The following is a 16,083-nucleotide window of genomic DNA, read 5'->3' as shown; positions in this document are numbered from 1 at the left end:
TAAATCAATCTTAAGCTTATTTTCGTGGATTGTAAGTCAGTCTCGGTAATGACAGAACCGCTTTTTTTCTCCATCAACAACAATTTATCTATTTAGCGGTTTTGTCTTCTAACTATTGGTTTTTTTGACTTCGGTGCACGAGTTTTCATAATTTTTAAAATTTTTGGATTTTTTTTTAGTAATTTTGTTTCCTTTTGAAATCGTATTACATTATCCTAATATTGATAGCTCCCATTGGCTTAGTGAAACCGTTCAATGGATCGTTGAAAAAGTTTTCAAAGAAAAAATCTTTTGGTTTAAATAGCTTCGACACTTTCTTCTCTCAATTTTCTACCGAACTTTTGGGTTTTGCCTGTTTTTGTTGTTGTTTTCATAGTCAATGACTTGTTGTAATGTCTTATTGATAAAATTTGAATGACAAAAATCCTTGTCTTCACATCATCTAGGCATAATTCAGCGTATTAAATGCTTTCCGTTGAAAGCTGTAGAATTTTATGACTTTGATACTATGGGTTTTCTCAAAAATTTCGTGGTTTTGATGTATTTTTCTTTGCCATACGACTTATTGTGATGAGTTATTGATGTCACATGAATGAAACCTATGATTGCTATTTCATCGAGGCAGAATTTAATGTGTTTAATTAACTGCGTTGAAAATAATTGAATTTAATTTCTTTGATACTAGGGCTTTTCTCAAAAACTTTGTGGTTTAATATCTTTGTTTATATTTGTTGTTTTTCAAGTCATTTTGTAACAATAGAAACAATCACCTTGCTGTTAAAAATTAATTGAAAATAGAAGAGTTTATACTGAAAAGTTCATTCTCTAATGGCTTTGAAACTTTTCTCGCTTAATTTTTGTGAGTTTGCTGTTTTTGCTTTTTTTTTATTTTTAGGTAGCCGTAAAATTCTGATCGGTCTCATAAACCTTTAATGTTGCCTGTCATGTTGCCCATAAATTTGTAATGAGTGATGTTACCCGAAGCAGTCAGTTTAAAGCCAATAGTCTTGAAAATTATGATATTATGTATCTTCAAAGATTTTTCAAAATTTCTAATTTTTTTGTTCTTTTTGTCAACTTATTCTCATCATTGGGAAGTCCACTCCATTTCCTTGAATTTCAAAAAACAACTTTTCTACTAATATTATGTCGTAACTGATGTTTTGTTTTGTGGACATTATGCGTTTTCATAAAAAAATATTGTGAGTGGTGTATTTGTGTTTCTTTTTTCTCTTCTTTTAGCTTATTCAGATAATAACAGATCCCAATGATTTTCAAATGTGGCCCAAATGAACGAACTTCTTTTCTCTTTTAGTATAATTTTAGTTGAATGAGTATAAATGTAAACTGAAATAAAAATAAATAAAATTCAGAAAATAGCTGATGATTTTAATGGCTTCAATAATTTATGTTATTGTTCTTTTTTTGAGATTTTCTGCGTCTTTGTGTAAATTGTTCGCAGCAAAGACAGGTCCCACTAGTTTCATATTGACTTTTTAGTAATTTTATCAAGAATTATTTTGTTAAAAAGCTAAAGATTTTTTTAGACTTTTGAAATTATTTGGTTTAAGAAATGTTGATTGATCTTTGACTTTAACCTCATTTTTTTTCTCTATGTCAACTTTTTACCTAATCTCATTATGAAAAACATACATCTGCTGTATAGTTAGCAAAAAATAAATTTGTGGAGTTAAGGTTTTATCTGATTGCTTTTTATCGTTGTTACTAGGTGCTTTTAAAATTATATATTGGGTTTCTGCCCTGAAAATTTTGTTTTTGCTTATTTTGTTGTTTGCTGTTTTTTCTCGTAGTCTTTTTATTGACTACGCTCGATCTCGTGAGCGCTGTAATGAGAAATGGCATTATGTAATTCAATTAGTATTTACGTTTTGTAACGTGTTTTTTAAAGTCAAACATCTATTTTTGTTATCTCTTCATTTGGTTGACAATTAAGTCAAAAATGTAGATGAGCTCGGGTCGGAACATCATGTGCGAACGCACATTAACGAGCCGCCTTGTTTGGCTTTAGGCTAATTTATCCTGAAGTAATATAATTTGCCGGCATTGCATAGGAACCTCATTCAATTAGACCACCCATACACAAACTTTATCACAACTCTAACAAAGCAGTAATTAGCTTTATTGGTATTCGGAATATTTTGCTATTCTAAGAGTAGTACTAAAACTACCAAGAGTACAAAAAAGATTTTGCGTCAAAATATGGTAACTTTAGTTAACAGTAAAATTCTTTTACTATTAATATTTATTCTTTTACTATTCTTTTAATATTCTTTTACTATTAGTGGTATCATTAACTTGCTAACTTCCTTTTTCGTGTCGGTTTATTTCGCATTTCTTTTTCCCGGGAAAATCAAAAGGGGTTAGATCACGATAATCAGTAGTCACCGAACAGCACATTTCTTGCAAACATAACGGTAAACGTTTTGCAAATCACAGATCATAGAAAGCTTAAATTCGAACCAAAATGAAAATGGTTTTGTATGTAATTTTATCAATATAACTAGCGAGAAACTCATAACGAATTTTGACGTAGTACAGTGCTATAAATTAAAACCAAGACATCAATTGTTTTTCTCAGCCTTCAGTAGCCTTTAGTGTAGCAATTAGTCTAGAGGTGATGAGATTTTTCTCAAATCAAGATTAAAAAATTTGTTTTACAGGATTTAGAAGACTTTCAGAAAAAATTGAGTTTTCTGTGATGTTCTAATGAAGCGGAATCTACACAATATTCATATAAATGGAGATGTTCCTCTGTTCCTCTTTCCACTGTCTTTTCAATTGATTGCAAGTTGATCACTCGTCATTTTTTTCCTTCAAAAAATTGAGATCAGCTTGGTTTGTGTGTTGTGTTAAAATTCTTGGTTTGTAAATTTGTTGTTTTAGCGTAGAAGTTTTCTATATTTTTCTCAGAAGTTCAAAACTTTATTTCAAAAATTGTTTCTATGAGATGTCAATTTTTGCCTTATTAGTTAGGGGGTGTAAAACAATGAGAGAAATATTATGCCGCTTTCATGATTAGTGCCGGGTTTACTTTCAACTCGGGTCCGCCTCATCTCAAAACTGCCCGGTTATCATATCACTTTTACATGCAGTAGTAGTTCTTGAATTATATTTTTGTTCACTACTGTAAAATTGAACTAACCGTATTAGGATGACCATAAACACAAAGGCCGACGGAGTTGTTGATGAACCAACAATAATGCAAATTTGCTGAGTTGTTTACTTAACACCAGAACCCACCATAATTTGACTTGTAATATCGCAAACTAGTAAATTGTATCGAACAAGAAAATGAAGAAAGGTGCTAAAATCATGAAAGTAGTGGTGACGAGCCGGGAAAGGAAATTGACAGAGCGAGAACTAAAGAGGAGGATGAAGTCGTTAGACGTGGATGCGCGTGTGCTGATCCGTATGACACAGATAGCACAGGGAAGGTTGTTTGCTGCAAGGGGAGAAGAATCGAATAGTGGAAATGAGTCGGAGGAGGAATGGCTAAGAATAATGAGGGCGGAAGAGAGTAAAAACTAAAACTGTATAGACTAAACTTAAACTATTATCATCATCTCATCATCGCATCATCATCTTTATCGTATTGTATATTTTGCTTTAGGGATTTAGTTTATTGTGGTTTCGGGACAACTTTCCGCACCGGGCTAATATGACCCGTTCCGTCATCCGTGACCGAGAATGCAAGATAGATTGCGGGAACCGATGGGCCAGCGTGCGTGCCCGTGTAACATTCCCATTGACCCTCTGATTGTCCAGGGGAACTGATATACACGTAAATATTCGCTGATAGCGACCGGGCAATCATCCGTAGGTCGGTCGAACTCAATTCGGTGACGTCTTCGACCGATTTACTCGAACGAACCCCATCGGGGAGGTCGAACAAATAACGGTCTGGTCCTGATTTTCGCAGGCGTTTCACCCAGTCCTCGATAATTCCGCCAGAGTCGCGGGCACCCGTTAGTACTACTGATAGAGCAGAGCACACGCAGTTGTACCTATGATGACCAGTACGCAGAGTCTCGATTCGGAACTGGGTGACGTCAAGAGATTCCGAACTAAAACGATGCAGTTATTTAATTATCATCGTATTTAAACATAGTACGTGTAATATACTATAATACTCACTTTTTGAAAGCTGGAGAAAGCGGGTGGGTACCGTTAGAAGGTATCCCCAATTGTTTGCATAGCCGTTCTACCCGCCGCTTGTCGAGGTGAACCATAGGTCCGGTTTTGCGAACTCCGATACGACGTTGGCACTCGTGGCATTGTGTCACAACTCGTTGACAAATCGGGCGTAATCTATCAACGTGGTACTTGCTACGAGCCAGACGCTCAAGTTTCACGCGGTTAAGGTGACCTTCGTCGTTATGCATCTTAAGCAGTGAAGAGTACGCGTCTTCATTGTGCAATACTCGTTTCTCACCCTTATAAAGTTTTCCGTCCCGGATACTGAATTGTCAAAGCTTCGTCCGGAAATGTCGTTCCTTGCGAGTAAGAAGCTTTGACGATGTCAGGGAGAGCTTTTTGTAGTGTAGTAACCTGTTATATTCGTTAACATCCATTATAACTGAAAGAAAAGAGAGTTTTACAAAATTCGTAATTTTGGCCAAATCTGAAAATTTTTACAAGTTGGGACCGAAAATCTGTACACCCCCCCCCCCGATTTTTTGAAGCCGATATGGCTGAACCAAGCTGGGGTCACCATCACCTTAGGGCACCCCTAAGCTATTTACAAACCAGGATTGGTAGTGCCAGCTTTACCCAGTCCGGAGCTATTAACACTTATGAGGGGAAAAAGTGATAATTTTGGGGAAAATCCGAAAATGCTGATTTTTGAGTTTCATGAACTCTAGTCATACTAGGGTGCAATAAGGCCCTGAGCCTACGCTTGATTAGGCCGAATACGAACCATACCCCACAAACCGCCCTAAGTAAACAAAAGACCCGGAAACACATATTTAGTAGGTAACTAAGTATAAGTCGACTTGTCGGCCATTTTGAACTTTTTGCTTGTTACGGACGTATGACGTGACCGGACCGTAACCCTATAGCGGACAAGCGGACATGCGGACGGTACCCTAGGAACCCCCCTATGTAAACAAATCGCACGTAAGAACGGAAAAATTTGGAATTCGCATATATGTAAATTTGGCGGCCATCTTGACTGATATCTAATAAGTAAGTTTGGTATTTAACACGTCACCTTATTACGGCAGTGGTATTACGGAATGTAAACGAAGTAGCCAACCGTGGTATAGAAGGCTGAAAACCTTGTGCAGTAATGACGGTTATTTGGTTTGAGTAAACAAACTGTTTGCTCGGCTCAGTATATAAGCGGCTTACACTATAAGCGCAGCGCAGAAGTTGCAAATCGCGAACGAGTTAATTATCGATTGTTTGGCATAGTTTGCCGGTATTATTGAGCGAGAGGCTCTGGTTAATCGTTATTAAGCGTCGTTGCGTTTAACTTTGCCGGAGCGATTGAGCGAGAAGCTCTGAATAGTCTTTGCGGTGCGGTTACATTATCGAGCACCGATTGCTGTTGCAAGTGAGCGAGAGGCTCTGGAACTTGCGTTATTCGATCGAGCAAGCGGCTCGGATTAGTTATAGTTGGCAGAAGTTGCAAATCGCGAACGAGTTAATTATCGATTGTTTGGCATAGTTTGCAGGTATAATTGAGCGAGAGGCTCTGGTTAATCGTTATTAAGCGTCGTTGCGTTTAACTTTGCCGGAGCGATTGAGCGAGAAGCTCTGAATAGTCGCTGTTACAGAATTAGAGTTATTTGGCTAAGTTTTGCCTGATTTGATTGAGCGAGAAGCTCTGATTAGTCTTTGCGGTGCGGTTACATTATCGAGCACCGATTGCTGTTGCAAGTGAGCGAGAGGCTCTGGAACTTGTGTTATTCGATCGAGCAAGCGGCTCGGATTAGTTATAGTTGGCAGAGTTGCCTGTACCGTCGAGCATCGAGCTCGGATTGTGGTCTAGCGTGTTTAAAATCGCTAGACGGTTACTTAAGTAAGGGAGCGATCGCCCTAATAGTTGCGGGATTACCGACGTTTATAGCGGGTAGATAAACGCGTAGAATTGTATCGTTCCGTGGGAATTTGGCTAAACGTAGAAGTTTGTTGTGCTTAAGGATTACCAGTCAGTACTCTGAGTAGTTCTTAAGTGTATTATAGTTAGTGCTGTAAACTGTTACTTTAGTTGGGTGACCGTTGTACAGTTTGATTGTTTGTTGTATATTTACTATTATTCCGTTAGTTACTTACATATTTAGTTTATTAATTGAATAGTTGCACTAACTGTTTTGATCGAGCCGGAAGAGCAAATAAACGGGCAAATAACAAGAACGAACCACCAAACTAAAACCTTTCGAATTGTGAGATCTGGGCGCTAGTTCCCGTTCTAGGCTGCCTAATAAAGTTCAGAATCTTACAGTGGCGCTCCTGGGTGGGCCTTCTTGTTAGTTATTTGAATTACTATTTATACTATTTACCTTACGTTACCTAGTTATTAATTACGAATCGATTACCAGTTGTGATTTACTACTCCAATGGCAGAAGCAGGTGAACGAAATGCTGTCGATGAAGACGAGCTCGCTAGATTTGCGGAGTTCTTCGCAGCAGCGATGAGAAGAAACAACAACACCCTGTACTCGGGCGGAGCAGTCAGACCTGAGAAATTTCCCTCGAACGGCTACCCAAACTGGGAGGACTGGAAAACTCACTTTGGGCACATCGCGACAGCCAACGGGTGGGACGACGAGCAATGTCGAATGGCACTACCGACTTGCCTCACCAGTTGGGCGTTGGACGAGTTCTCCGCGATGCCCCAATTGTACAAGACCCAGCAGGATGGACAGCCGGCCCCGACGTTGCCGAGGATGCTGGGCTACCTAGACGGTAGGATGAGTGCTTTCCACGACCGAACAACTAGCAGGTTAGAGTTTAAGGCGATGGTGCAGGGTGAGAAAGAGAGCATTAAAGACTTTGCTCGCAGACTAAGATCCATGTGCGACATAGCCTTTGCGACGTACAATGCTGCCACCAAGGATGAATTCAACAGAGATCAGTTCATTGAAGGGTTGCTGGACGACGAGTTGCACGACCTTCTGATGATGGAACAACCGCGCACCTTCCTGGAGGCACAGAATCGAGCATTGAGTTTGGAAGCTATTGGCAAGAACTCGCGGAAAAGAAGCCGCCGCCACATCGCGGCGGTGCGATCTGCTGACGAAGTGAGACAAACTAACTACGCTGGCCCAAGCAGGCGATCTAACGATGGTGATCATTCGAGGGACCATAGATATACGACCAGAGGTGAGACGGAGAGTGAGGAACAACAGTTCCCGAAGATGCATAACCGGATGCAAGCGATGGAGTCTTCCCTCAAAGAAGTACAGACAAGCATGAGTAAGATGCTGAATTCGATCCTACCCAAGCCACGGGAGGAACCCCGACAGGGTGCAGCAGCGGGCGCTGTCCCGCAGTTGTTCAACCCCTACCCGCCCGACAGTCGGCACGGGAAGCCGTTTGACAGAGTGAACAACCAGAACAGACAGTGGGCGAGCTGGAACAAGCCTCGCGGTAATGACTGTTGGCATTGTGGTCAAGAAGGGCACATAAGACGGAACTGCCCTCAGTATCGCGCTCCTTTAAACTAGGAGGGGCCGGGTCTCTGGGCGGATTCCACCCGGAGGGGTTTGTCCCGGCCGAATTCAGAAACAAGCCACAAAACTCAGGAAGCGGGCATAAGAAATACGGGAGTAAGTTTAGCAGTAACCACCAGCCCCAACTTCATCAAAATCAAGCAAACGTCTGCTCCTACGACCCAACGCCATCCGAAATAGCAGAGACGGTCGTGACAAGGAGACAGGATAACAACGATGAGGGTCCGGACGAACTTGATAAACCGGGTTTGTCACCCATGGTCGATGTCATAGCAGGAGGGATGGCCGTAAGGGCACTGATTGACAGCGGAGCCACAACGAACCTACTGCACATAGGAGCTTACAAGAGGATGCCGAACCCGCCGTTGATGACGAGCTTCGCCGGGAATTTACTACTAACGAACGGCAAGAAAACACCTGTGGTCGGAAGGACGAAACTCAAAGTGAAAGTGGGCCCTATAAACGATGAACTACCCGTGTTGGTGCTAGACGAAATGAATCCAGAGCTGATCATTGGATCGCGGACAATGGAGGAGTTCAGATGCTCACTGGACTTTGACTCAAACCAGTTCTGGACCGGGAAAGGCGAGGGCTCGGCAGTTCCCGTCGAAATGATCCCGCTGCGGGATCCCACACGCCTTGAAAAATGTCAAACTGTTACAGAAACCGACGATGGTCACCGGCACGACCAAACTGTTTCAGCTGACCGCCTGTCAGCTCCCGCGCATGCCACACGAGGTGCCCAGCATTACCCATTACAACCAGTCGTTAGCCCTAAAATACCTGGAGAACAACAGGAGACCGCAACTCCAACGATGACCCAAGCTGTGCAATCAGTAGGTTGGGAGTACGACAGTGACGTGGAAAAGATCCTCCAACTTACCGCCCCAGACATGGAAGACGGACCCCGAGAGAGACTGCAGGAGCTGGTCTGTAAATACCGAGATGTCTTTGAACTAAGAGACTCAGAATTGGGGACAACCGATCTGGTCGAACACCACATCGTCACCACGGACAGTAAGCCAATTAAAATACCGGCACATAGAATTTCCCCAGCCAAACTTCACATAGTAGAAGAGGAGGTGACTTCAATGCTGGAAAGAGGGGTCATACAGCCGTCGAACAGTCCCTATAGCGCGCCCATTGTGCTAGTGAAGAAGAAAGACGGAAGTACGCGGTTCTGTGTGGATTATCGGGCACTCAACAGTGTGACGATCAAAGACGCTTTCCCAATCCCGAAGATCGCTCAGACGTTCGACGCTCTGAGGGGAGCCAAGCTCTTCTCGTCGATGGACCTGGCAAGCGGATACTGGCAAGTGCCCATTGCCGAAGAGGACCGACACAAGACGGCGTTCGTAACCCCTGACGGCGGCCTCTACGAGTACCTCAAGATGCCTTTTGGATTGTCCAATGCTCCCGGAACTTTCCAGAGGCTGATGAATGAACTCTTTAGACGACACTTGTGGAAATGGGTACTGATTTTCCTGGACGATGTACTTGTCTACAGTGAGAATGAAGAAGATCACCTACAGCGCCTTGAAATGGTGTTCCAAACACTGCGCCAAGCCAACTTAAAACTGAAACCCAAGAAGTGTCGATTGTTCCAGAAGCAAGTGATCTTCTTGAGCCACGTGATCTCCGCAGACGGCGTGTCCCCGGACCCCGAGAAGGTCTCCGCCGTCAGTGACTGGCCTGTACCCAAGACCGTGAAACAAGTTAGATCTTTTCTTGGTTTCTGTAATTATTACAGGCGGTTTATTAAAGACTTCGCAAAAATTGCTCAGCCTTTGCATGAGCTGACCAAGAAGCAGACCCGGTTCAACTGGACGGTAGAATGCCAACTAGCGTTCGATCGCCTATGGTTTGAGCTAACAACCGCACCCATGTTGCAGTTCCCGAAATACGATAGTCCATTCATCGTAGACACGGATGCAAGCAATGTGAGCCTAGGGGCGGTACTATCCAACATAGTGAACGGCGTGGAGCAACCCATCGTCTACGCAAGCCGAACCTTGAGTCGAGCAGAAGCGAACTACTCGACGACGAAAAGAGAAGCGCTGGCAATGTGCGGGAACTCCAGGAGAAGGACGAAGCCATCTCCCAAATCCTCTACTGGGTACAGGATTGGACCATCAAAGACCGCCCAAGCTTGGGAACTAACCTTGTGACCAGGGCAGAGGCCACCAAGTATGGAGAAGAAGTACTGGCGTACTGGTCTCACTGGGACGAGCTCCTCATAAAGGATGGACTCCTGTATCGACGGAAAGAGAACGCCGAGGGAGACCTGCTGCAGCTGGTAGTACCGGGTCCTTGCAGGAAAGAGATCCTGGATCAATTGCACGCATCACCCATCAGTGGAGGGCATCTTCACCTGGAGAAAACTCTAGGACGAGTCAAGCAACGATTCTGGTGGCCAAGGTTACGATTTGACGTGGAACGCAGATTACAGGTCTGCCTAGAGTGTGCTGCCCGCACCAAAGGGGGAAAGCGCCGAAAGGCAGATCTACAAACTTTTGAAGTAGGGATACGCTTCCACACAGTGGCCGCCGACATCATGGGCCCCGTAACTCGAGCAAAGGCCACGGGTGCAAAATATGTTCTCGCACTAACTGACTACTTTACCAAGTATGTGGTTACAGTGCCTTTAGTGCAGACCGAAGCAAGAGACGTAGCCAAAGCAATCGTGGAGAACTGGGTCCTGCAGTTCGGAGTACCCGACGTCCTACACACGGATCAGGGCAAGAACTTTGGTAGTGAATTAATCGCCGAGATGTGTAAGCTGTTAAAGATTGATAAGTCACGCACTTCACCCTACCACCCAGAGGGGAACGGCCAGGTGGAAAGATTCAATCGCTCCATGGCTGACATGCCCTCAAAATACTGTGCTGAGTGCCCAGGCGATTGGGATGATCTTCTCCCGTACATCACGTTTGCCTACAACACGTCCGTACATAAGACAACGAATGCGACGCCCTTCAGCCTTGTTTACGGCCAAGAGTGCCAATACCCCATCGACCTCTTTTACCCGAAGTCGGACGACGGAAACCCAACCACCCCTTTCGTCGAGTGGCTAGACGGACAGTTTCGGGAAGCCCACATAAACGCCCGTGAGTTCTTGGGACACAACCAGAAGAGGCAGAAAGACCGGTTCCACAAAAAGGTGTTCGGAGAACCCTATAAGGTCGAAGACAGAGTTTGGATGTTCGCAAAACACAAACAGAAATCCAGGAAATTCTACAACAATTGGGAAGGGCCCTATGTGATCCTAAAGCGCGTCTCGGAGGTGAACTATAAGATAGCGAAACCGACAGCAAAGACCAAGTGGAAAGTTGTTCACTTCAACAACTTAAAACCGTACGTTGACGAGGACAGCGTCGCGGAGAGACAGCTAAGACCTCGTGGCTCAGCGACTGAACAGGACCGGATCGGAAACAAGGACTCAGCCGATGACGACGGAGTAGATGACGAGGAAGACCGCGAACCAGCGACTAGGGGAGCGCCCCCGGAAATCTCTCCTGGCCTGGCCAATGCAAAGCTCCAAGCGCGGAGGAGAGGCCAGCAAAGAGCCTTACTAGACTACGGACCAGAGTTGAGAGACCTGTTCGAAGAAGAGGAGGAAAGGGCCGACTCTGAGGGGACTCCTAACCCAAAAGCAATGGCGCTGGACACCCCAACCCCCACCAATAGAGAGCCATTAGAACTTGGAATTGGCTCGAACATACCCGTCGACCCAGGCCCTAGTGTCCAACCCCTGGAATCAGCAACAGGAGGGAAAGCAACCCCTCAGGCAACACCCAGAAAGTCAGCGGAGGACAGGACTCCCGCTGTCAACGAGCAACGAAATTATGCAGAGGGTAAAGACACAGACGGGGAACCTTCCGAGACACCTATTTCGCACCCAATCCCCAACGACTTGACACCAGAGCGAGGGGCGATGCCAGCCCAACCCACAACACCCCAGTCAACCCCTATACCACCAGAAGCTGGAAATCCAAGTCGGAAGCGAAACGAGCCGCGGCGAGGCACACGTGTGCGACCCCCAGTCCGACGGTTAGGGATAAACGATCGATAAAGGTCAGACTTAAACTTAAACAAACTATATGTACTCGAGCTGTAAGTATGCAAATATCAAACCGGCGTGACCATTAGGTTAAGCTTTGGGTCTCAATTTCTATGACATTGCCAGACATTAGGTAAACAATGAAAAGGTCACCGATTATTCGGTTAATAACTAAATTTGATTTGAGCCAGTTTGATACTTGACATACTTGAAATTCAGTAACTCATCTTTTGCTATTGGGAGCCGTGTTTCGGCTGACGAATCCAGAAAGCAATCACACAGCCGGAGTTGTTTTCATCGCGGAAGACCTGACCATCCTACCAGAGGCCTATGAATCGATCTGGTTGACACTCCCGTACCCTGAAGCCTTTCCTTTCAACGAGAGTCTTCTACGTTCCGCGCATGACGACTTCCGGACTGGCCTAGCAGAGCAGTGGAAAGACTACGGAGGCAACATTTGCGCCGATGGACAATTAACAGAACGAGTGCTTAATCTCACACAGCATTACGTAGAAGACGTGGCAGAGGTGGCGCGACAAATCAACTCAATGGTGAAGCACCTCAAGGAAACCACGGCTACCACCGTCAATCACGACCAAGCGCACCAGGCACGGTCCAAACGCTGGGTGCTACCTCTTCTCGCGGGAATTGGGACCGCTTTGGTCCTGGCGCCGGTGCTCAAAGACGAATTCTGTCACCTGACCACTTCCCTGGGTTTCTGCGGCGAGACAAAACATATGCGACAGCTACAGAAAGAGAATCGCCAGTTGAACGAACAGCTTAAGAGTGTCACTCTAGCCACGGGCGAGAGACTCCATCTGATTGCAAGCTCTCTGAACCGTACCCAACACCAACTCCAACGGACAACACAGGGATCCAATGAGAACTTTCGGCGAATCCAGGCCGCATTTAACCAGCTGCTGGATCACACGCACACACAGACAGGGAACGACTACTGCGTCAGTGTGAAACCGCACACCCTCTACACGGACTTGTGGGCCCTGTCCCTATCAGCTTCGAACTTCTCGAGTGAACTCTATGATATACGGGAAGAACTGGTCACCTATCGAGCATCACTGACCGAGGTGGTTCACCAATGGCACCGAGCCATCAATGAGCTTACCGAGGGCAATCTGGCCAGCGACCTCGTAACCCCGGGAACGTGGAAGAAAGTCTTGGCCAACACCGACAATCGCCGAGGAAAGCCTGTCATCCCCCCAAATTCTTTGAATCTCTACTACCGGCTGGAGCTAGTGGAAGCCAGCTGGGCCGCTGAAGACGGTCTGTTCATCCGGCTGACAATACCGACCGCAGAGCGTCAAGGGCTGTACCAGAGCTATCGTGCGGTCAGCATACCGCAACCCATACCCTCAACAGAGACAGCGACGACCTATGCACTGACGAACGACATCCTCCTGACCACAGACGAGCGACGAGTTTTTGTAGGAATGACGATGTCTAATTTCGTGACCCAATGCCCGCCCAGTGGCAGAGTCCGGCTCTGCAAACGGCCATTCCTCTGGAACAAACTAACGAAGGATGACTGTTTGACCAACCTCTACTTGGGTCGAGAAGACGCAGCTATCCGAACGTGTCACCACACAGTAGTGGATTTACCAAAGGAAGTCACCGCCGAGTACCTCGAAGACTCCGTGTACCTAGTTACTGCCAGATCGGACAATTACAGTTTCAGAAACTACTCCGCCACATCGAGGAAACCAGTGATGGTGCCCGGCTGTCGTAGCTGTCTGATCCGACCGCCGTGTGACGGCCACATCGAGAATTACAGCGGAAGCATGGAGTTACGAGCCGACTGGCGTAGTTGCGGACACGGCAATGGATCCATAATTCACATCCAACAACCCAGTTTGCTGACCGCCATTTTGGGCGAACTCGACCAAGCGGAGAAGCGTCTACTGGAGAGACCTGCTCCACCTCACCTGAAACGAGATCTACAACAGCGAGTGATGGAAGCCAGTCGCTTGAAGCTGGTGACCCTACCAGAGAAAGTGGTGGACAACCGCCGTATGAAAGAGCTAGCGAAACCCCTTGCAGAGGAAGTGGTGACCAGCCACGTGAGACATGAACCTTTTAGACGCAGCACAGCTTTCGCGGTGCTGGTGACAATATTGACGATGACTGTGATGGGCCTCGGAGTTTTAGCAGCGGCTCAGTTTGAACTTCTGACGTACCCCCAGAAATGGTGCCGAGACCACCTGTCAAAGTGTAGAAGGGAGGACGAACAGGGACAGGAAATGAAACCGACGCCTCGTGGCCTAAAACGAGGGAAGAAAGAGACTCTATCTGAAGAGGATGAGGATTGCCAGGAAGAGCAATGCAACGAAGGTCAGAGCTCTTCTCAGACAGGGGCCAATCAACCAGACTCACCGAAGACTCCAACTCAGGAATCGTGGAAGAAGATAGTGCCCGGTGGCAAGAAACAGCCGGCGGCGGGAGAAGGGATAGCCTTGGATGAGAACAGCGGGAAGTGCACTGGGACAACTCCAGAGGAGACATCAATTTGAGCTAAGTCTGATCAAACTTCTCATTTATTTTGACCTCTGGTGATCTGTGCATCCCACAGAGGTAGGTGCTATGTAGATTATGCCTGCTAACGTATAATTGCTTATGTGTCATCGTGTACTCTAGTGCTAATCACTGACTGGTAGTCTAATATTAAGAGACCTAGAACGTGATCGAACGTGCGCAAACCGTTAAGTATAAACCGGACAGAACGACCTTAGTAAAACGCATTCCGTTAAGTTTGGTTAGTAAACAAGCGTAAACCTAGCTTTCGACGAGCAAACATACCACCGCGCAAAAGTCAACAAACGGAAACCGTACGGTCATTCTGATTACTTTTGTTACCGCGAACAGTCAAGCTAATTCACAAGAATCGATAATCTAGAAAATGGCAGGTTTTAATATTCGAGAGACGTTGGAGGCATTCCTCCATCCGATAGACTTGGACGAGGACATGCAGTATGTGCGCGACGGACTGGGAAGAGAGATCGAGCTGGACGCTGATCCGGTTGTGTCGTCACGCAAGAGGGTGCTGCTTCAACAGCACTTCTTGTCAGACCCAAGCTTCCTAGGCTCGGAGGCACTGCTTTTCATGGACCGGAGTTATGTGGGAACTCCGATGCTGACCAGCGACGAGGTTGATGCGCTGGAGTCGATAGATGATGCGAAGTCCTGGAACCACCGGATGAACCTCATCGGACGTGTCACCTGGGAGACGCTGGAGCTTCAGTCTTTCTTTCGACTGACAAGTAAGGAGGAGGACAGGAAGACCCTCGTCGACCTCTCGACCGCCTGGTGGAGTCCGAGGTATGGATCTCTTTTTCGCACCTTCTATTGGGACTTACGCGGCCTGGGACTGCCCAGCATCGACTTGAAAGCCAACACTCTTCGGACCCTTGTCCTGCAGAGAGTAATCAAAGCAGCGATAGAGGAGTTGCGAGAGCACTACTTGCCCGCGGTACAAGTCGGATTCGGAAGAGGTGACAATTAGAGGTGGAGTAATAGAACTAAAGAGAACATTTGATTAGGTATGTGTACTCACCTTGGACCGAAACCACAATGAACAAACATCTTACACTTAAGCTAAGAATAAGCTAACTATCATTCATTTTGATCATTATTGTTGAACTGACTGCTTGCCTCATAAAATTTCATCGCTGAACATGGTGGCACTTTATTGGGAATCGAAAAAGTTAGGGGACGGGTGCTTTGTGGTTACCTCTATCAGATACGAGTTATTGGGAGATATAGTACTGACTTTGGAACACGGAGACCAACTGAGGCTCCTGTGCTGGTCCCCAGCAAGGGGTGAGTTTCTTGCACTTTTGCACCGTCATCACTTTAGCTATGAGGAAAGGAAACTGTTTCCGTTGGCTATGCATCTTGCAGAGAGGCACGGAAACGAGAATGCAAAAAGACTGAACCAACTAGTGGCACGCATGCAAAACTAAACTGACTAGTTCAAAGATCAGACTGATATCATGTGACTGTTATCATGAGATTGCTATCATAAGACTGTTATCATCTAGACAGCACCCTTAAAGAACTAGGGACGTCCTCATTGTTCAATTTTCCTTTTCCGAATTAAGACTGAATTATTATCCAGGAAGATAAATGATCTAGAAGGGAGGCCTGTAAAATTGAACTAACCGTATTAGGATGACCATAAACACAAAGGCCGACGGAGTTGTTGATGAACCAACAATAATGCAAATTTGCTGAGTTGTTTACTTAACACCAGAACCCACCATAATTTGACTTGTAATATCACAAACTAGTAAATTGTATCGAACAAGAAAA

This window comes from Convolutriloba macropyga, chromosome 6 (genome assembly GCF_964194025.1).
Source record: "Convolutriloba macropyga chromosome 6, txConMacr16.3, whole genome shotgun sequence".
Classification (NCBI taxonomy): Eukaryota; Metazoa; Xenacoelomorpha; order Acoela; family Convolutidae; genus Convolutriloba; species Convolutriloba macropyga.
The sequence above is the reverse complement of the archived record's forward strand: the minus strand, read 5'-3'. Positions refer to the sequence as shown.